Source organism: Aphis gossypii, chromosome 2 (genome assembly GCF_020184175.1).
Source record: "Aphis gossypii isolate Hap1 chromosome 2, ASM2018417v2, whole genome shotgun sequence".
Lineage (NCBI taxonomy): Eukaryota > Metazoa > Arthropoda > Insecta > Hemiptera > Aphididae > Aphis > Aphis gossypii.
In genome coordinates this window covers 21,674,468-21,697,831 of record NC_065531.1, presented here as the reverse complement: position 1 = coordinate 21,697,831, position 23,364 = coordinate 21,674,468, and the positions used below count along the sequence as shown (strand labels likewise).

Below are 23,364 nucleotides of genomic sequence, written 5' to 3'. Positions count from 1 at the left end.
ACTAAATAATAATATACAAAAATAAATATAAATAATTAGATCACATTTTGCACAGTGATCTATTTAACGTACCTAAGATACTCATTATTTATAAAAACAATGCCGTTTCAGAAAATATGTTTTTTTTTTACATAACTTTCAGTCTTTTAAAAATAATATTTTTCTGAAAAATACATTTTATATCATTATAATTTTTAATTTCTTAATGATAACAAGTATTTTTAATTCCTTATTTTAAAGCAAAATATATTTTGGATCACTTCCATACAAAAAAAAAGTAAATTTTTACTGAATAGCTTATGATTTATTAACGTATAAGTTTTTAATAAACTTACCTAAAAATATATATATATAAATTTCTCCGATTATCTAAAATTTAAGTAGTTATAACATATAAGTTATAAATAAATACAAAACTTGCCAGAATATCGATGTATTAAAATCGCATTTCTCTGAATAAAAATGTATATATCATTCAAAAGCATAAAACATTTTTCAAAAATGAGAATAAAAATAGTAAAAATATTGTTTTGTAACAATTAGAAATGTTATAAAAGAAATATACTCAAAAGTGTTAGTCCTATCCAAAATAAATAGCATAACTCATATACATAACGCTGATTTAAAGCCTTTTATAATGTTTCCGATACTATTTATATTGTCTTAAGATGGAATATTCATTAATTCATTTTGGTTATGGCATCATATATAAGACTTATTTTTATCGATAATCAAATTTTATTTTCATTTAAATTCATTATTACGATTTAAATTTTTTTTAAATATAACACATAATATACATAAAATAAAAATACTATGTTCTTTTCCACTTGGTATACCACTCCCTAACCCGAGACTGATGATTTATTTATTTTTTTACTGTGTATTGATGACGTGGTAGTTATTAAAACTGCAGAGTAATATTTCCGCACTCGATGGACCCGGAAGGTTTTTGCAGACAATTATTAAATACTTGCGCGCGCTCACACATAATATACAATATATACATTTGTGCGTCGTATACGATTTTTTTCGAATTCATTTACACAAGTCACAGTATATATGTACAATACATAGTGTGTGTGCCGCTGTTACAGCGCGAATTACCATATTTTCATGCACATACATTTCTACAGCACATACGCGCACATATAGGCTTATTGCACACTCACATTTACATATAGATAAAGTAGTGCAGGTACCTCTGCATACGTAGTTGTATAAGGGGCGACGTTATAAAGTGAAAAAAAGAGGTGAATACGCAATTCAACTACGTTCGTGTATGGTATATAATATATATAATCGTATATAGAATTTTTAATGGCAAATATCTTTATATACTCGGAGACCCAAAACTCTGAATGCATGCATATATATTATATAAATTATATATACAGGTAGGTAGTGATAGTGACGACGGTGGTGTTGCCTTATATATATAATAATATAATAATTATGTAGGGAAACAATTGGCTAGTAGAGCGCAAGCGAAAAAGGCGTCAATAAAAAAATAAAAGTAGGGGAAAAATTCTGCTACCGCTGATGTTGACGTGTAGGTAAGGACGCGTAGGGGTGGTGGTGGAGAGGCGTATACTAGCTGTGTATATAGTGTATGTGTTCGAGTTTGTGCGTGCGTGTGTGTGTGAGTCGGTCGGCCATTTTGCTCGACGAAAGGCTCGTATACTGCTGTGGCGGCGGCGGCCAACAACAGCGGTGGCAGCAGCCATTGCACCCGAAGGACCGTCGACGTTAGTGGTGTTGTGAGGAGCGGTGCGGGGATAAAAAAATAGAGAGAAAGAGAAAGAGAGGGAGTGATGGAGAAAGAGTGAGTAAGAGAGAGAGAGAGAGAGAGACAGAAAAAATTACTCGATGATGGGGACATATCGACACTTAAACGTATGCCGTTTGCCGTCGCATAAATGATGGATTAAATACGGCGGTGGCGGTGGCTGTTTTATGGATATTCAATTTCAAATCCCTAAAAGTTTTTTTTTATTATTATTATTATTATTTTTTTTTTTAACACCCTGTCACCACCGTCGATCCTCCCTTCCCTCATCAAACACCCAACTCAGTGAATATCATATAATTTAGTGTACCGTATAATGTTATATATTCGTATATTAATATTATCATTTAGAAATTTTAACACCGCTACTGGCGGCAACAAAACAGCGCGAGTCAACCACGACCGTTTCACACGCGTATATAATAAGGATAAACTGGCTTATACAGTTATACTCATACTTGAAATATATCTGTTATACTTAGGTACCATTATACAATATATGTATATCATTTTTTATATTCACTACCTATTTATATAGGTATTTATAGATGCGTATTTAAATTGTTCTACAAAGTTATTAATTCGATAATGCAATTTGTCCGTATATACCTACCTACTAATTATACTATTATTATTTCTATAAGATACCTATAAAAAAGAATCCTATATATTCTATGGTATATTAATTTACAATGTTATGGTATAATTTTTTTGAAATTCAACTATCCTCAATGTACCTATAAAATAATGTTATTCCTATATTGTAAAATATATATTATCTATATTACGTATAAAAAACGCCGATTGACTGATAGATACACCATACACCTACCGTAATAACAAATACCTTTAAAGAGATTACTCTTTAATTATATCAATTACTCGCATGATATAGGTAGGTAATTATTATTCGTGTTAATATTAAATGTATAATTTATTTATTATAGAAACGCCAATAACCACAGCAGCTACGGCGTATAAAAAAGTATTCGTGAACAATAAATATGTTTTGATAATTTTTACGGCATAAATATTACTTTTCATGGTTAACAAATAAATTAATTAAAAGCGCTTAAATCTCGTAAAAATACTAAATTCAATTATTTTATCAAAATCAGACATAGGTATGTACTAATGTCTAATATACTACATCTCGTATATGATATTATGAGTATGTTTTTAACTGGAGTATTTTATTTCTATAGCTGTACTTAATTTGTCACATTTCAATGTTTATTTTGGTCCTGATATGTATGTATAATGTATATGTATGTATGTAGTTATGTATATATGTGTATTTAATTATACATATAACATTAAATTATTTTGTTATTAAAAATGGTGTTGTCTGAGATAAGAGTTTAGACAAAGTTTTTACACTTTGCCAGTTAGGCAAATTTTATTTTTACATTGTAAATTATAATTGTTAGTTTTATTGTTCCCAAGTTTTTACGGATGTAGATCGTAAATAATATTTAATTTGTAACTTAACTATATTTATATATTTAATTAATAACTTAACATTTAATTACCTTTACAATAAAAATTTCAGTTATTTAAGAATATCTATTGAATATATCTTATAGTATATGTTTATAATATATTATGCACTGTCAATATTATATAAGATTGAAATTCATGAACTGTAAATGAAGTAGATAAATTATTGTTTGTACATATATGTATATGAATATAAAATAGATAGAATATTACATATTCATTTGACAATGACAGTCAACACTGAAAACATTTACATATAAATTGTATAATGTGTATACACCGAATGATTCATTAAGAGTGGTTAAGGAATTTTTAATTATTCAGCAACAATATTGTCATGATTATATTAGTTATATTATACTTAAACGGCTGTTTATTGTAAACATTCAAGAGAGGTCATAAAACAAATCGTAGATAAAATATATCCATATAATTCCAATTTCCAAGTAACCAAATTCAATGCTGGTTTTGTAAAATGATTATTTATTCTGTAGTTAGGTATATTATTGCTTATTATACTACTTTAAAAAATTCTAAAATTATATTCTGTTCCCCGTAAACTATATGATCGTTATATTTTTTACAACAAATATAATTCTATAATCAATTTTGACCCGTTTATCACTCAACAGTACATTATAATTCACTTATAGTATTATTGACCATTTTGTTTTATTTTTAAACTTGTGTTTTATTTTAAAAAAAGGTCATTTTTGAAACTGGGTTTCGCATTTTTTTCGAATCCTCTTTTGAACCCCCGGTAGTACAGTTTGGATGTTAAATAAAAGTTGCCTACTACAACTACGCAGATCAGTATACCGTTTCCAAAGTTAGTATAATATTTTACCTTTGAAACAATGGCGCGTTCACATTTAATTTTTTAAATAATTATTATTCACTTTTCTGTATACAAGCATGCAGTATGATAGTTTCTCTTTTGTTTAATTATTTCATCCTCAGACTAGGATTTATATTATGAGTTATGATAAAAACAACAAAAATATAACACTAGTTTTTGTTTCAACCCTTTGTATAGTTTTAAGTTACATATTATTTTCTGGAAAATACGCTCACATATCATGAGAATTGCATTCTAAATTGATATAGAATAAAACTAATTTATGTTCTATCATAAGTATAAACTAGTAGTTATAGTCAAATTAAATACATTGTTTATAATATGACCAGCTTTACATTATTTATAATATTATTAGAAAATACTAAAGCACATATTTGTAATAACTATTAATTAGCCCATAAGAAATGTTACTTTAAAAAATGTTCATCATTTCATTATTCATTATTCGATTATATATACTACTTACATTGAAATAAAATTTAAATTCAATTCTATAAAATAATTATATTTTAATTTCTGGTTTAATAAATATGTATTTTAAATAGTATTATAATATAATATAAATTATAAAGTAATAAATTAAAGTATAACTAAAAATTGCAAACATTTCTCTAATCTATTATATAAATATTATATAAATCGATTCAAATTTAATATTAGGTGCTTCAAATACCTTATTTGTATTTATAACCATAATACCATTTAATTGAAAAAATATTGGTTTAGTATGAATGTTGATTTTTTTAATAATAATTTTACTTACTGCCTTACTTTTAATTTCTGTAACGGTATATAATTATTATTAAATAGACAACAAATATATTTATTAATTAATTTTAAGAAAAGCGATAAAAATAGTATAGGTATATGTATTAAAATATTTTACTATAGACAAATAGTGTTTAGTAAATGTTATAAATCAATCACCCTTTTTTAATTGTCATTAGCTACTCGTTGTTAATATATATATTTTTTAATCAAGTTAGTTCTCCATTTATTTCCTAATTACTCATGACATTTGTCAAGTACACATTTTCATAGAGTAAAATCAAATTAAAATTGAGGTATTCATACATATACTTTTGTTTAGATTAATCTATGATTTGATAGTAAATGCTTCTAAATTATTTTAATTATTTCATCTGTTATTTAACATGTTTAAAACATCAAAAATATATCATAAAATTATGGTAGAAATTAGAAAATAAATATTGTGTTACGTATTTCATAATTTACACAGTTTTTAAAATCCATTCAAATTTATTTACTGTCGCATATATTATTATTAAACCAACAATAAAATATGAATTCAATTAATTATTTCATATTATTTACCATTCTACTTTTTAAATTTAATTTATTACAATTTTTGTTTTTTTCAATTGTAAACTCTTATAAACCTAGGCATTTTAATAATTGTAATTATAATTCTTTGAGGTTTAGTTTTATTAAATATATTTGAAAGCTGAATATAGTGTTTATATCATACAAATTATCAATTTATCAATACGTCTAAAATTTTGTAAAAAAAAACAATACAAAGCATTTTTTGGATTTATTCATTTATATACAGGGTTGGGCAAGATACTCAAAAAGCAGTATCGAGATACTAGATACTTGATACTCAATACTCAATACTCAATAAATTTAAATAAAATAAGTCACAGGTTTTTTGTTAACTGGTCGACTATATTACATTAGTAAAAAAACAAATCAATCACATAATAATAATAATAATTTTAATTTTAAACTTAAATATTTACTTGGTATTGAATTATTATATTAATAAAAATAATTGTTGTATAATAATATGCTATAAATGTTTAATTATAAATATTATAATATACCTAAAGTATAGTAATAGTTGAATTCAATTAATATTTAATGTATATTATACATTGTACTTAATGTCATATTTAGTTTAATAATAATTTCACTGTTTAATAGTTTAATATTATTTCCTTTAAAAAATACTAATTTTTCAAAAGTGAAATACGATAATTTATTCCTGATAGCAATAAGTCTAATAAAATTATGTATTATTAATTATTATTTTTTTTTTATAGTAAAAAATAGAATCGTATCACAATAATGTATCGAGATACAAGATGCAATTATATATAAGATTTATATTTATATTATTATATTTTTTTAGCTACATAGTTGTTATAAGGTTAGGTATATTAATAGTTTATTTTAAAAATATGCACCAATTTTACATTTAATATCGATAACTCTCATTTTGGAATATATTTATAGAATAAGTACGATAACAATTTATTTTATGATCACTTATTAATTCTCTATTGTTGCACATTAATCTCGATAATACTGCGTATTATACCATAATATATTATATATATACACACACACACACACATAAACATAGCTTTTTCGCAATATAGTATAGCAGCGGCCTAAATAGAAAAAATAACGGTTTATCCGTGATTCTACTTAGCCTCTCAACTCTGTAAAAATAATAAACATTCTTTGTTTAAAAAAGTTCTATTAAAATAGTTTCATCTAGGTATATTCTATACTAAACATACTTCAGTAATTAATACATCAATATTATATTTTACATCAATAACCAGTGCAGTCGTACTGCTCATCAACCGCAATGACATACTTTTTATAAATTTAAATAAATATAAGCGTATGATATTTGTATATACTCTGTTAATAGTTAAGTACTTTCTTTTTTTTTTATAATTAAAAAAGCATTATTTTTTTATAATTTCTATACTTCAGGAAATTTCAAATGGTCACAATATTTTGTAACTAATAAGGCGATAGCATTTCTTAAAATGACTTTTTCAATTTTTTAAAATTGCGCTTTTTAGTTTCTTTAAACTTATAGTATTTTGATCAAATTTAATCGCATGTAAAATATAATGTACCTATTAACTTGGTGGAACAGGAAAGGAAAAAAACTTGTTAATAGTGTTCCTTAAGGCTATAGCCTATTCCTTTAGTAAAACAAAAATCTCAAGAATTTTAAGGTATGATTTTAAAAATATATATATATTTTAAATATAACTGCATCATTAAAGAAAAAAAGAGGTTGAGTCTACTTATTGAATCATTCTGTAATTTTGTGTATAAGCGTTTCGCAAGTACTACGAGTAACTTCTTCTAGTGTATCAAAATATCTGAGTAAAATCATAATATACATCGGCGATCGCTAAGGACTTGAGTTTACTTAGTACTAGTTTAGACTGAAATACATTACAATAATATAATAATAATGTAATACTCATATGAATAATTTATTATTGTCACATCGGTATCTATATGACTATATGTCGTGTATAACATAATATTTTAACAATCGCACAACCAGAAATGGATACATAGCACATGTTTAAATAGCCGAGGGACTTTCTTTGTCGTGTGCATGTGTGGGACGTAAATATTCGTTTGATATTATTTCTCTTCCTCAATATTTTACGTATAGATATGATATTTTAATTATATTATGTGTTCTCCCTCTGTGCCGACTGTAACGCTCGTGTGACGAAGCACCGTCTCGGGACCGGACCCGTTTTCAACCAAACTGGAACTCGTCCTTCGTCCCTCCTATTAAAAATATCCTCGCATAATATTGTACCAAGTATAATGGCACGCGCCGGGTCGACCGAGACGCATCCGCTGCGTTTAAGCGTTCGCACGTGACATTAACGCGCAAATATAATCGTCCGCAAGGGTCGACGACCCATATTATACTATGTGAATATGATATTATAATATGTATCGCAAAGACCTCGCGTTGGTCATCCTGTAGGAATTTTCAGCCGACCTGTATAAGTATGGACTCTTGAGTTGTATAACGATTTTTTTTTTCATCACAAAATAGCACGTAGGAAATAAAATTCCTTTTGTTTGGATTACGCTATACATACGACTGAGAATATTTATACATTAATATTAATAGTATCGTATATTAGGTAGTTCATAATCTGTCTAATTATAATCACACCAATTTTATAATTTGGATTTTAATTTTAAAATTTCACTTTTACAAACAAAAAAAAAAAATCGTTACCATTTTTCATCGTAATGATTTTTACATTTTTTTACAATTAAAAATATAAAAGTTAAGTTGTCAATAAATTTAAAAAACTGAGAAATCATAAAAATAGTTAAATATTTAAAACTTACTCTCTCAGCATTTATTTAAATTTTATTATTTGAAAATTAAAAAATATACCTAATGAAAAAATTAGCGTACCATAACGAATATTCATATTTATTTCAACAGCATTTACATAATTACCGTTTTTTATTTTGATTAATGACAATTGATACTAGGAGAAATTATAAAATAACAAAACAATATAATGTTTATTAATTTTCTGTTCATTTTAAGAATTCATAATATGAATTCTTAATTGTTTATCTTCTAATTTCTTTATTCTTAGCGAATTAAGTTTAATGGCATATGGGTAAAGCAATAAGATAATGTAATAATATATATATATATATATATACAGTATTTAAATAAACACCTATTGACCATTTATAATATAATAATATAATTACTCTGAAGAATTTTTTTTTTTTTTTGGTTTAAACACGCTAATCCTGGAACTATCTATCGGATTTGAACAATTCTTTTTGCATTTCATACCCCAGTTCTTCGAGAAAGTTAAAGAATAAAGGCTATAGAATATTATGCTACGGTCTTTAGAAAACGATAAAAAGAAAAAAGGCAGAAACATTGGTAAGCAAAAACGAAGTAACAGCGTGGGTGGGCGATGTGATAAGGTGGGTTGGGAGCCAAAGATGTCCACAATATCAGTTAATTTTGAAATAAGTTTTAAAACGTCCTATGTTAAGGTGTCATTTTTACGAGTAACAAAGTACATGAAGACAGCTATAAAGTTATAAAATGAACGTTGTAACGTCTGTAAATGAAAAATATTAAATAACGAATTAACGGAATTTTAATCACAAATAGGTGTCATTTTAATAAGCAACGAAAAGCAAGAGGATAGTTAATTTATAATATTCGGTAAAAATTGTAAAGTAGATCTAAATGACCTAAATATAAAGTAATGGTTAAATTAAATACATTAATACATAATAATTGCAGACTTGATGTAATAAAGTAAGTTATTTCATTTTTTCGTAATCCAGAATACAAAACAAAGATATTTAGCAGAAAAAGTCTATATGAATATTTTATAATAATTTTAAAAACTCTACGAATAGTTAACGTTAAAAATTTCAATTTCTGATATCTTTGTAGACTTGTAAATAGAATGTAATTTGAATGTAAAAAAACAATAAATAAATAATAATAAGAAGAAAAACGCCTTTAATAGGTACCTAAATTATAATAATAATAATACAAAACTAAAAAAATGCTTTTTTTAACTATCTAAATAAATAAAAATATTACACACAACATGAGAATATTTTAACTAAAAATAACAATATAATATATTCTGAATACAAATAATAAGTAATGATAATATAAGCCATTTATATAAAATAATTTTTTTGTATCATTAATTTTGTTTGAAGAAACAAATAGGTACTGCTTAAAAGTTCTTGATTATATATAAATATAAATTTTAATATGTACAATTGACATAATATTATGAAACAGCACATATGTACTTAAATTAAACAATAACAAAAAATGTAATTATACGCGTTTTAATAATATTAATCTTCATTACACCTCTTCGATCGTTATAGTTTAAACATTTTATATTAAATATAAATTGACCTCCTATTGATTTATTTATTTATTGAAAAAAAAACATGAATATTTATAAAAATCCATAAAAAGTATGATTATTGTTGGTTTTTTTTAAAACTTTTTTTTATAAAAAAGTGTTTCTATATTTACCTATTAATGTTGGATGAACGATGTACCTACGACCTGTAGATGTTTGAAATGAATTCAAATTGGTAGTTTATGTGTTATATAGGAATACATTTTCCCAAAAATAGGTTTATTGAATTAATACACATTGTAGGATATATTACTTTTATTGTCTATCATATTTATTACCTATATTACAATATAGTATATACTGTTGTACTGTCTACGCGAATTAAAAAAAAAATTGTAATTATTGGAATAGGTACTTTTTTTCCGTTAGAAAGAATTATTATTATAAAATATGTTGTATTTATCGGATTATGAATGCAGTGAAGCTAAAATATTAGTATTTCAAAAACGTCGAATTAAATACAGTTGAATCGTTGACAGATGCCAATAGTTTTTGGCAACACCGTTTCATTAGAATCAATCTAAAATTTATTATTATTATTTAGTCGATTAAATCAACAAGTTTTTTTTTTTTTTTTTATCGAAGTGTGTATATAATAATATTGTGACGTATTGTACAATGAAAACTATAATAATTCTTTCCATCGTTCCTCAAATTCTAGCAGAGGGTGATGACATTGGTATAAAAATGTGAACGGTTAATTATGACCAATGAAATCACATAAAACGCCCTCCTTTTTACTTTTATTATTACTATTTTTTTTTTTTTTTTTGTAATTATTAAAACAAAATACACATGTTCGTATTATATTTACCGATAACCAGACCACTGTTCCACCAATCAATGTTTCAACACATCGACGCAGGTTAAATTGCCTAATCGGTACGCCGCGTCATACTTCTATAGCCGATGTGGGTTGTAATAAATCGCCAAAATATACGCCATACTTCGTTTCCTATCACGATTTACGGTGATATTATAATAATATAGCTGTATTTAAATAACAATTAACATACTCGATGTCGACAAATGTATAAATTATGATTATTTTAAAGCTCAATTATAGTTGTTTTTTATTATCACTGTTTTTTTTTTTTATTAGCTATAACCGTTTAGACAATTTATCATCCATTTTTTAAAACATAAATTTTTAGTTAACTTAAATACTTTTAATTTTTTATGTGTCAACAAACAACGAACATGATTTTATTAAGATATATAATTGTATTATAAAGACATGATATTTTCAGTAACTTATAAATAGTTCCACGCTTTCACATGAGTGTATATATTTTATACGTCGCGTAGGAAATAATACAATGTGTTCAAAAACCTGTTTTAGTGTTTTGTCTGTAATATTATTTGTAGTCGTATTACTACAACAGAGTCGTTAGTAAACAAAACTTGCTTTGTGTTTTAATAATATATTAAAAATAAAATAACTTTATCTGTCTTTTGTCTTTGTCATTGTCACCTAATCTAACAGTGATTTTTGCTTTTATTGTTGTATCCCATATAATATTTAAAAAAATTAAATTTAATCACATTTCCAGTTGTGAATAGAAAAATGTGCATATTTTAATAAGTATGATAACAATAAAAATTTCCAACAAATGTAAATTAAGTTATAATCTCTATAAAACAAACAATTTTATTGTTCTACACTCTACGGCCATTTTATTTCGTACAAACTTTATCACCTATACCACATTTTTCAAGAATTGATGATTATTATGATTTCAAAATAACCATTTATTTTTAACCAAATTATTTTAAATTGTGTAATAATATTTTATTGCCAATTTCGTAAAATTATATTCAATCTATTATTTATATTATTATATTATATTACAATGCACTCGGCAATAAGTAAAGTTTATATTTATTTTTTTGTTAGATTTTTATCATTGATTCTTTTTTTAGTACAATTTAAATCTATCCTGTAGTATGTAGAATGATAATCGTATTATTGAAATAATATATTCTTTCTGTGACTAAGGAAATGTTAAAATTCAAAATGTAAAATTAGTACAACTAGCGATTGTACGAGTTAAATAAAAAGCGTTGCTATAGGGGTGAAATTCACAACTATACTATAACTACACTAAACAATTATATGTAGCGCTTCAACCCTTCAGTAGTTTCACCTCTAGTCTTCATTCGCTAGATGCCGCTATATAACATATTTTGATTGAGAGTAATATACTTTAATTAAAAAACGTATTGTATGCGTCTTATTGAAAATCAAATGATTTAAAAAACTAAACATTACTCAATATTGGATAAATGTAAAAAAAATAATATAATATCTTAGCAGTTGTTTCAAAATTAAATGATCTAATAATGGTATTAAGTTTTCAATATATATTATGTATAAATAATAAAATATATTAAATACATAGTAATATAATCAAAGTAGTTTTTTGATAACTAAAAATAAAGGAGATTTTAAATTTTAATTGTAATTTTTTTTATTGTGTTTTTTTTTTAATTTACATAATACATACTTAAATAATGTTTTTAAACAATATTATCAAAAACACATTTATTGAAAGGGTAATCTGCTAAAAATTATTTTAGTGCAGCTGTACTTATGTATGTTTCTATAACTAGTATTGTTCTATTTTACCCAAAGCATGTTTAATACGATATGATTATATAATATGTTTAGTTATTTTTATTTATGTATCTACTTTTAATTACATTTCTAGAAAAAAGTAAATTTTAGAATACATCTATGGTAATTAGTTTATACTGCGTGCTTTATTTTTTTTTTTAAATACTTTTTATCATAATTGTTTTATAAATTGAATAATAAAATGAATGTTGTATTGAAAATCTTATAAAATACGTATTATTTTTGTTTATACATAATATTATTCAAAAAATAATGAAGTTAGATTCAAACCAACATTTTACGTCATGTAATAGTGAACAATTATTTTTTAGATTGTACTAATAATTATATTATTGATTTTCGAGTTGCCTTTGAATCGTTTTTTCTCTAAAACAAAGAGTGATGAATATTTTTACAATTTACATATTTATTATTATTACCTACTATACCAATATTTGTTATTTTAATGTTAATATAAACTTATAAGCAGAGGTGTTCCCAATAATTTTTTTGAGAGTATACTAAATAAATAAAGATATTTCTCTTATGGGTTTTAAGAGTAAAGCCGGTAAAAAGCCTGTCAATACTCAATAATATGAAAAAAAATTTAAACAGATATTTTTATACATATATCCTCTTTATATTATACCTCGTCAATCTTTACAAATATTAAAAAGTAAAGAGTATGACTCTTCCAGTCATAAATAATTTATGTAAATATGGTAAAATTACTTATTAATAATAATATTAATTTTGTTTCTTCCTTTGTATATATGATTTAAGTATATGCTGTATACTTATAATTTTGACATCTTTTAAAAATATCTCGAGAGTTAAAATCGCAAATCGATTGTATACCCATATTGTTGAAAAAAAAATACATTAGGTATCGTACCTTCGTATAATAGAATATTATAGGTATATATTTCATATTATTAGCCTATATTGCACGAGTATATAATTTTAATAATAAGTGTACTAAATAGACTGAAAAATAAATTTGGATCAGTGAAAATACAATAATTATATTAACTCAAATAAGTCATGAAGACGAAATTTGGACAAGGTTATGAGTTAATTTTAAATTCTTACTATCCTAATTAAATACCAGCCATTTTGTTAAGTTGTACATGTTTTTTTGTTTGTTTTCGTTTCAACAATGTGATATTTTTTTGTACTCGAGGGCTATGACCACTCCATTCACAATCACCATTCCCTTTTAGTCTCAACACAACTCCGTTTTCGGCTATTATATATAAAATTTATTTTTGCTATTAGTAACTAATAAAATATTATTATATTATATATGAATTTACTTTTTTTTCTTTAGAGCGATTTCACTTTTTAAGAAACTATAGAAACAAGACGTGTATAATATTAGTGTGTATTATTTACGTTCTTATAATAGCACATAATATTATACTTAATAAGACTAAATCTGAATCTAAAATAGTATGGCATAACCTAAATGATTAATAGCTTTTAACATCCAAGTAAATTTTATAATACCTATATTAAAACAGCACATATGATTGAATTATGATAATATGATCAATCTTTGTGACTGCATTGAGTTATAAATTTATATAATATATTATTTCATAAAATAATAATTTTTGATCGTCAACTGACGACAAATACAATATTATTTTCATTTACCAATACCTACACTATAGTATTACTTGTAAAAAGGAAATAAATGCATCGATTAAACTTCTTTTCTCCGACAAACTCTGTTTATTATGAGGACCAAGCGGAAAACGTATACTGTAATAAAAGGTCGTTTGTACCTAATATGTTTAATCTCTTTTGAAATCGATTAATTGTGGGGACATTTTTTTTTATTTACATAACACCTTTGAACGGGGTTTTTTTTTTTGTTCAATAACTTGTTCATTGTTTTTAAGGCAATTAAAGTGAACTAAAACAAAACTATAAATTATTTTGTTTTCGTATGTATATTTTATTAAACTAAACCACAAAATAAAGCAAAATAATTAATTAAAAGCTCGTATTGTGATTTTATTTTGCGAATTATGATGTTATACAATTTATACTGTTGTGTACTCTACACTAAATCAATAATTTAAAGATTTTTATTTATATAATTTTATCAATCCAAGACTATTTTAATAACAAAAGTAATATTTACATTTTCAAGCAACTTATTATTATTACAATATGGTACAATAAATTAAATAGTTTTATACAAAGCATTGTATTAAGCATTCACATTCATGTATAATAATAATATTTCTAAAATTTAAAATTAATTAAATCTATACAACGCTGCAAATTGTTCTAATCCAAATATTGAACTTGACTCAATTGTTTGCTCTAAAAGGTCCTGAAAAATACAATTATTTAATTAATACATTCTAAAGCAAATTTCTAGCGATAATTTGAGAATGGCATGCTCAAATTTAAATATTAATGTTCATTTGACAAGTAGGTAAGTATTAATAAAATTGTTTTAAAAATAAAAAATGATACTGCAGTCCTAATAGTATAAGCTCAAAACAATTTGTTGTGATACAGATTAATAAAAGTGGCATGTTTATATTAAATTAAACAAAACTAGTGGTAATAATAGGTGTACTTAGAATTTTTAAGTGTATCCAATTTTAAATACATACCACTAATTATTTTTGTATATTTTTTAACAAGAATAACTTTCAAAAAACTTATTATTATGCAAATATAAATTTTATTTGTTTTTACCTCGTACGCGAGAGAAAAAATGTTAACTACCTATTACCAGGATGTACATAAATTAAAAAAAAAAAACTTTTCATTTTACAACAGTTATACGTGTTAATAATCTAATAATAGAAAATACATGAATATTTTATAATTATTGTAATAATCTATAAGAAACGACAAAATCAAACATAATGCATCATATAATATGCGTCAAACAAAAGTTTTACTACCAAAATAAGTTAAATAGTGGAATTAATTTTAATTTGAAATTTTATAAACTGTACTAATTTGTATAGGTATTTCATAATTATATTATTTAGTTAAAAAAAATATATATAATAATTGCAAAAACATAATATAATATAATATGTAACAATTTAAACAGTATAATATTATAGGTTCTATTCATATTTATTATTTCCGATATTCACTACAACTTAGTTTAAATAGTATCCTCTTGCTACTATTGAATAAATAATAAAGATTTAATTTTTTTCTATGTAATCGTGTACGTATTATTTGTTTATGATAAATATAGTAAATAAGACTAAATTGAAAATTTTCTCTTTAATACTATCAGAATACTATTAGTGACGTTTGTTTTAATATCATATAAAATAACACACGAACCATTTATTTGTCCATTAAAACTACGTTAAATAATATATATAATTATATACGTAAAAAAACCAATAGCTATCGACGGCCGTGTAATAATTACTTATCCTTTAAAAAAAAAAGCGACTGAAAACAGGCACTCGTGCGGTGTGTATAAGCAAAAAAAAAAATAATAATAAAACACTTGTTTAATTTTTCCCCGTTGTTTGCCCCGTCGGCTACCACCTATCACATAAAAAAAAAAAATATACATAATAAAATATATCATCGCGACGATATTATAATTCCCGTATGGGGTAGTGAGCACGCGCTCTTGACCCCCGTGACCCCATCCGGGTGCGGTAATCGTCCTGTACCCCCTATTTGTAACCGCTGACCCGGTCGCGGATTCGGTCACGGGACACGATACTGCGGCAGCGTACGTCCGACACGGGCCAACCGGTTGACCGCACGTGCTCTTTTCCGGACGGTGTCGTACATCCGACTAACCTGACGTGTTATCGCTTATCGTAATCGAAAGATTTTTGAATATGTCCTGCACGGATTTGACTGTAACCACTGATGAAATAATAGGAATATCTGGTATAAATGCAATGGTCCGATCGGTGTAATATACATATATTATATTAAGTGGATTTTTTTTTGTGTAGACATACATAATACCATAACAATAGGTATTGAACAAACCGTCAGAATTTATTCCCGATCAAGTTTAAAACATATATTTAATTTTAATATTTGTATTTTTGTACTTTTAATTGTATACAGTATATACTTTGTTTTTAAATTTACTAGACGTAATAAACGTTTTTCTTTTATCCTCCCGATCTCCAATACATACTCGTATTTCCCCGATGAAAAATTGAAAAGTAATAATAATATACTTCTACTGACTAATACATGGTTTATATTATACAATGAATAAAATCAAATACCTGTGTGTTTTGTTGTGGCCGCGTGATGATAAAATTAAAATCCAACGAAGACCGGACGGAATAGTTGGTGGTAGTAGCGGTGCGTGTGTCCCTTTTCAGGATATTCCCCTCCGGGACCCTTTTTTTTTTCTAACCGTTCATACTGGGACCTTGTCGTCGGCACGCGCCACCTGTAAACTAGTAGTCCCGGTATGGCACCGCTTATTATTATTATTCGTGTTTTTTTATCCCTTCCCGGTCGTCGGACACGCGTGACTCGGAGATTTAGTTTGATTCATAAAGGTATAACTGCGTACCGCCTAACGGACACGCGACGGCGATATATCGTCGACTGTGGGCCATATCGTGTTCGATAAACGGAAGTGGCTATAAAGCGGACTTCATATACAATCATAATATTATTATGTAAGTATATGGGATCGTGTGAGATTTTCGGTTACGAAATTGTTCTTGCTCGGAAAATAATGCCTACAAATTTCGCATCGGAGTGGGAGACCGTGGGAAACGAGGCATCCGCGATGACCGCGTGAACCAGTTCTTCATAGAGTTCGAGAGTTCTTATAATATTATACACTATTACATTATAAATTATCATTACATTCCCAGGCCAAACCGGTCTTGCATCTCCAACCCTAACGTGACCCTTACGATACTCCCCCCGTAACACGTACCGACTAGTCTCCTCGTCAGTTATATCGTATAATATAATATCTTATATAGGTGATGTACATTATAGTCCAACTCGACGTTCGTCTTATATGAAGTAGTTATTTACGACACGTGAATATGTATGTCATATATAACCTATGTTACATATCGTGTAACGATTGTATACATTTTAATTTCGTGTTTTTTTTAAGGGTAGTTTTTTACTATTATACAACTCACGGTCATTTGCACATTAAAATTTTTTAACGAATTCATTACAGAAAAGACCTTCTCTATATTAATATTCTGACATTCAACGTTATTTATATTGCACACTGCGTAATGTACTAATGTCCGTTGATTTTTTTCTGCTGTTGACTATATTATATTTCAGGTGATGTACGCCGCTGCCGTCTATACAATTATACAACGGTTATGGGAACTAACTTTATTTATCTCACTATTAACATGTTATTAAATCATAATTATTAGTATATTTATTATTTATCTCAACTATATATCTTAAGTAATAACGGTTGATTTAATCAAGTAGTTAGTAGGTATTGTATGGGTTAGATTTAAATGTTCAAAATGTGTGCAGTTAAAAATAAGATCGTAGTAAAATTAATAATGTCTGAAATACATCTATACAAATAAAATATATTTAAATCATTCAATTTATTTTACTAATAGATAATGTATTATTTTTTCATATAGGCTTATGGAAGTGAAATGGTTGTCAGCATCAAAAGACGTACAAATTTATACAATAATACATCGTACCTGTACAGTGTACACACACCGCTAAGTATATGCGGTAAGCAGAGTGGACTCGTAAGCGCAACAGGTAGGGAAAAAAATACGAACCTCTTCTTTTGCGGGACGTGTATAATATTATTATTAAACCGTTATTATTAATGTTACATAATATTATTATTGGGGTAGAAATAACACCTTACTACTTGTATATAATATATTTTAATATGAATATACGCCGTACGTTGAACCGGATCCATCGCGGGACACCACCGCCGATATCGTCCCGCTCGCGCGTCTTCCGGGCTACCGCACGCGCTTCCGGTCCGAAAAGGAACCTTGTATGCCCCTGTGGTGCTGTATATGTGCATGTGTGTGTGATGCAATTGTATGAGTGTGTATATTTTATATACCTATATAAGTGTGCATGTGTGTATGTGTATATGTGGGTTGTACCCGCACCGCGGAGGAGTAACACAGCGCATGTGCGCGACCAAAACCGGGAAACCCTACTCCTCTAAAACCCCTTTCGCTATACTAGTATGGTGTATGTGTGTATGTACATATATATATAATATGTTATAGTATAGTATAGTATAGTATACGACCCTCCTCCGCACCATGCGATACGAATTTCCCGTCCGTAATCGCGTCAACCCAAGAAAATAACGAGCTGCATGTTACATTTGCATATATATATATATATATATACACACACTATATACGCCCGCGTTTGTGTGGATGTGTGTGCGGGTGACTGGTATATATAAATTGCTAGAACAATGTCCCTTCGGTCCTTCGTCCCCGCGCTTTCTGCACCACACACCCTCTGCGCAATCGTCGTCCAGCCAACGGCCTCGGCCGACATGAAAAACAAAGAGAAGGAAATTAGATAGTCCTCGCCCGACTACCCCTTCCCTCAGCACCAACACACCCGCCATCTCGCGATCCTCGCACGAAATGTATACTATAAATATATATATGTGTATGTATGTATAAACTTGGTAGAATATAGTAGTTATAGTAGCAGTTGCCGTTGCCGCGTTGTACGAGCAAAAGGGATATATAATACGCAAACACAAGGCCCCACGGAGATCTCATTAAAGTTTACCCTTTTTCTTCGGACCCAAATTAGCGAATATTATTCAACAAAAAACCGCCCTTCCATCGTTATACGCGCGTCGGTCCGGGGCTTAATCTTGCGCCCACTGCTGCCGCCACGTCGTCGTTGCTATCCCCTCGTATGGTATACCTACCCTTCGTCCGTCGCGCGCATCGCAGGCCGCGGTAAAGAAAATTTACCGTCTTTTTGTCGACCCTTTTTGTTGGCAGTTGCCGCCGGCCCCGGCTTTTTGCGAGGATTAAGTGAAATCCCTTGTTTTTCAGCTTGAAAAAGCATTGTTAATTATTTATCTTGGACCCGTGAAAACGACCTGCCCGGGGACTTAGCGGAAAACACGTTATTTATACAAAACGCAGCACGAATCCTGCCCACTTTTCTGCCATACTGTCGTGCATAATAATTGCCGTGTATATTTGCGTGACACGCGCTGCAGCGTCATATGTACCAGTATATTTATATTGTACTTATAATATTATTGTAGGTATATACCTAAGCGTGCTTATTTTGTTTTTTTGTAATAACTACTATACTACACGCGGGTTTATGTGCATACCTTCGTATGCCTTCGTAGCCGCCGGTAATGCGCGTGTATAGTGTATTTTGACTACCTATGTCGTGTTTTGTACGTAGCAGTGTTCGTGGACGTAAAACAACGCAATTTTAAGGTCGAAATCCCTTCGGATAATGTTGGCGTGCGTACATAAAACACGTAATAACTCTTATAAGTTTGTTTCAACTATGGCATTTTATCGCTTGTATTAAAATATTTACTGTACCAATTAATTATATAAAAACCTTAAGGGAAAAAAAATGTTCTCGCATAAACTATATTTAGTTATTACTTATCGCTGGATCTAGTGAATTTCAAAAAAAAACTGCAATTATAATAGTAGGTATTATAGGCTATGTTCTCAGCCTATAAGTTAAAAGAAACGTCGAGAAAATTATTAACCTGAAGGTATATTAATACCTTATGACGTATATTATAAACGGCGATCTCTTTTTCATTTCAATAATATAATTGTTTTATTATTTTATTAATATATGATACAAATTTAACGTAGTAGATATTCTTTAAAAAATGTTCAAATTACTGTTTATGATTTCTTATACATATATTATCAATTATTATATTATCCGGTTTGTGAGACATTTCGTTTCAAAATTATAAAATGTTATGGTAGTTCAATTTTTAAATTAATAATTTACTGCTTTATGGCACTATCATATTATTATATACATCTACCTATATAATATTTTTGATGAAATTAAAATATTATCAATTATTACATTGTTGTGTCTTATGTGAATAAAATATTTTTTAACAACGTATTATTGCGTAAAATTTTAAAAACGCTTAACAGCTTGTCAGTTTTATTGCAATAGTTTTTCCCCCATTATTTCTAACTTAGAGATTTAAAACGTATTGTCAACACATTAATACAATTTCTTCAAATACCATATTATATTATTTCTGTTATTATTATCCAATATTGTAATGATTTTTCAAACCTATTTATATCGTGACATAAATGTGGTGTCATGAGTTTTCTTCAAATAATAATACCTAATAATAAAAACTTCATCCGGAAAATGAAAAACACTCACGTAATCATGAGTAAATCACAAACAATTTTAAATAACATGGAAAAAATTACTGCTGTTCCAATCGCGACAACAATGCCAATACATTATAATATGTAAAATACACGTAATGCGGATTAAAATGCAAGCTTACGTGTTCATTTGCTGGTAGGTGCACACTTTAACATTTGCATACGTATTGTGGCGAATAATCTGCTTATTTCTATTTGGACGCCTATATAAAACAGGAATACGGCCTTCACACAAACAGGTGGTGCAGAATACGTCGATTGCAATATTTTCATTGGTCCTTCAAAAGTTTAAAATCGACGAAGCCGTTTTTCAGATCATCTATTCCGCTCACCTATAGCATGATAATATTAATAATAATAAGCGTAACTTTTGAACAATCTATATATATATATATATATACATATGATATATGTATAATATAGACGACGTAGTGAAAATGTATGAACATTGTAGATTGATAGATAGATAGATAGAGATAAATAAAGGAAGAATGTATGGTGTGTGTGAGAGAGAGAAGAAGAAAGTTAATCAATGAGAAAAATATTAATTTGTGAAATACTGAAATTATTATTTGAATTCGGCGCGCATAGTATATTATATTACATAAAAAAAGTTAATGAGTATACAAATATTTTGATAAAATAAATTTAAACCAGACCACTGGTATTACTTCAAATTTTTTTTTCCTCTTAAGTAGTTTCCACACATGAATTAAACAAATTTAGGCGATGAATATTTTATGGATCATTTGAAATTGTAGTGATTTTAGCTTTTTTACATTAACGTTTATTATTGTATAAGTATATATAACATAATAAATTACCAATATTCCACATTTTTTGCTCCAATAGCCTTAAGATATACAAATGATATAATAAGCTAGGAATATTGGGAGAAAAAATATTTTTTTCCACATAAGAGTAAAAGACACAACAACTTAATAATTGATAATATTGTAATTTCATCAAAAATATTGATACGCTACTGCGTGTGTGTAAATAAAATAAATAAAACGTATATACCTATAATATATATATATGTATATTGTATAATTATTGACCATAAGTATATTATACTATTTTTATTGACCCAATATGATTACAATAATAGTATTCCGGGGTTTTTATGAGACGATAAACAAAAAAATGTGTATAAATCAATATATGCGCGATAGTAATAAAATTTATAAAACCAAGTTGTTGTAATTTATAATGTAATAAGAAAATTGACGATTATCGTTTTTGAAAAAAAAAAAAAAATAAAATCTTATTATTGTTTTGTTTTTTTTTTTGTTTTTTATCATTATTATTACTATGTAGTATGTACGTATTTATTGTCCGGCGCCGTCTACGGTGTAATCCCCGGCTGGGGTCGTTTACAGAGTCAGACATGAACGACCAACACGGGATTAATGAAAACTTGTTGGTTTTTTCAAGCGAAAGTTTTTTTTTCCCATTTGCATTTGTTGCTTTAATTATATACCATTTTTGGATACATATCGCTCTATATATACGCGCGACAAAAATAATCTTGTACCTAGGTACTACGTAGTATATTAAAACACGTGCAAACATCTTCATTTCCAAATAACCTCGTTAAAAAAATCGGTATAATAAATTCTCTATTTTTTTATTGTAATACTTTCATAAAAGTAATAAATTAGGATATGCATTCTTGTGGTTTACGTTGCGGTACACGATTTCCTTAGAAATTGAATAGGTATTATTAATAATAGTATAGTAATACCAGTTTCGTACGCATAATTCACTTATATGGAGGAGAAGGGGTTACCCTTTATATATATTTAAAAAATGTTATTAATGTAATATTCCATAAATAAATCATTACACCTACATGTTTTACTTATTACTACTCACGTAGCTACGCCACTGAATAATACCTACCAGATATATAGTATAACAATTAACAATATTTTATAATGTATAACATAAGGATTAGATATAAAGGAAAAAAATGATTGAAATACATTATGAAAATCATGAAAATTAAGATTTTGTGAAAAATATTTATTCATGTTAAATGTACCATCTAATATTTTTTTATAACGGGAAAAAATCGTATTTCATTCAAATACTATTTATAAATTACATGTATTAAAACAATCGGCTTATTTAAATAAAATATTATATTATGCTATATTTAAATATCAAGTATATAATATCATTTATATTTATCAAGACAATAATAATTATTTTCGTAGTTAATTTTATATAATATATTCTCAAAATGCACTGAAACGAAATTCCGACACGTTTACCTCGCGGAAATTAATCAAAAAGTTTTGGAGTTTTGCTCGCCGCCATGAAACGTCGTTGTTGGTGGGTAAACGAGTGAAGGGTATACTACACACATATATAATAATTGTTAGGTATATATCTAACTTAACTACACCGCACTGCACGTAAACACACATTCTCACACTGTATAGGTA

General features: G+C 27.2%; 1 long non-coding RNA gene and 1 pseudogene across 1 annotated transcript in view; one reads left to right on the top strand and one right to left on the bottom strand.

Annotated features, from left to right (window-relative positions):
- LOC126550087 (uncharacterized) overlaps positions 1 to 17,425 on the bottom strand; it is a 58,278-nt pseudogene extending 40,853 nt beyond the window's left edge.
- Positions 1 to 23,364, top strand: part of LOC126550088 (uncharacterized) — a 59,657-nt gene that overhangs the window by 13,976 nt on the left and 22,317 nt on the right. Inside the window, exon 3 of the long non-coding RNA XR_007604099.1 lies at positions 18,134 to 18,263. This is a non-coding gene — a long non-coding RNA (uncharacterized LOC126550088). The remainder of the gene's footprint in view (positions 1 to 18,133; positions 18,264 to 23,364) is intronic.